This window comes from Fopius arisanus, unplaced genomic scaffold (genome assembly GCF_000806365.1).
Source record: "Fopius arisanus strain USDA-PBARC FA_bdor unplaced genomic scaffold, ASM80636v1 scaffold00019, whole genome shotgun sequence".
In the NCBI taxonomy this organism is placed as follows: domain Eukaryota; kingdom Metazoa; phylum Arthropoda; class Insecta; order Hymenoptera; family Braconidae; genus Fopius; species Fopius arisanus.
The window spans coordinates 33,797-35,483 of NW_011887758.1; positions in this window are offsets into that span (position 1 = coordinate 33,797).

Below are 1,687 nucleotides of genomic sequence, written 5' to 3' on the forward strand. Positions count from 1 at the left end.
GCTCGTGTTCCATGCCCAAATTAGTCCCCTGAGCGGGGAACGGCTAGGACCTCCTTTTCGCGAGAAAACGCGGTCCCTCCTCGGAGAAGGGGTTTTCTCCCCTCAATCCCAAACTTTTCCATTTTCCTAAGGGAAAAAGAACTTCATCTCCCACGTACCACTATCCCCCGCCTGATGAAGAGAGTGATGTACCAGATCGATGGGAAATCTTCCCCTTTCGGTAAATTATCTTTTCGAGAGGATGATATTTATTATATTTAAATAATAAATTCCCCTTACGTGTTACATGAGGGTAACTCTCTTCTCAGTGCTGGGGGTGAGCTCTTTTCCATTTTTTTTTCTGAGAGAACCTCCCGACGCCGTCCGGGTAATTCTCCCCCGGGTGATGAGGACAACAACCCTTAACGCGTGTAAAAACTCTTCCCAAAATTCTATGGACTGCATTTCAGGACACTTTCCGTAGAAATTCCTTGTTTATTACCCTACTGATAACGACTTCTAGGCTTTTTTCTTTGGCAATTCTTTTTGTCACTTTTTCTGGCGTGGCCCCACGTTGGTCGCCATTTTGTAAGAGGATTTTTCCCGGGTCAACACCCCAGGATACTCCTCGAACTATTCTGGCTACCGCCTCTATCGTTCACGATTGGGCGCCAGCCAGGTTTTTCTGGAAAACCTGACGGAAAACCAGCCACGAAGGAATTTCGTCAACTCCGCGGACTTTCGGTGGCGGGTCTCACAATGTCTAGCCAGCATCAACATGACACGGTAGAGTGGCCGAGTTTCACCAACGTACCAGTAACTCCAATCGCTAACTTTTGCCGCGCTTACGGCGTCGTCATCGATATCTTTCGGGGGCCGTATTCCCCAAAACTCTCGTGGAGGAATGTGACCATCCCTCGCACGCTGTACTCTCTCCTCTGGGGTGGCTCAACCCCAAAAGAGACACAGATCACCTGCGAATCTTTCTCACCCCGCAGGGTGCCGAGCTCCTCGAGGCACATGCGACGCAGGTATCTGGAGACCTTTCTCACCCACCTAATGTCCACCCCAACTCCAGAACTCGGTAATAGCAATCTCATCGCGAGTCAAAAGCAGAGTTACTTCCCATGGAGGCGCGTGCGACCGGACCGACGGGAAACGCCTTGAATCCCGGCCCTTAGTCCACCCCAACACCATGAGTTTCGCCGTAGAGATGGATCTCTGTAGCCTCGGACTCTCGTCCGCAGCCTCAAAGCAATCCATTTTACTGATCGGGACGCATAAGCGTCGCCTTCTCACGCTATTCCAAGATTCCTTGGAACCACGTACCCCTCATAATCCCGGCAGGGATTATTGCCTCCAACTGATCCCGAGCTCCTAAAATATCCGCTCGAGACCAGCACTCTACGCTAAGTGCCCTGAAATCTCCCAGGGCCTTCTCCCCCTAGTCTGAGCATCTCAGCGACCGTGGGTCATCCTTTTAAGACGGAAGTAATAAATCAGTTTGACAATTTTCGAGATTGATTAAAAAATATTATTTTGCAATTATTGATTATAGCTTGGATTGTCAGAAATTTTCTCACAATCATTTTAATGTTAAAATTCCCTCGCTGCGATAGTTTCAACGAATGGTTTCAATTGGCGCAGCTTGATGGAGTTATTTGGTAAGATAATTTCCTTCAACTCAATTGTTTTCATTTAAAGTAAA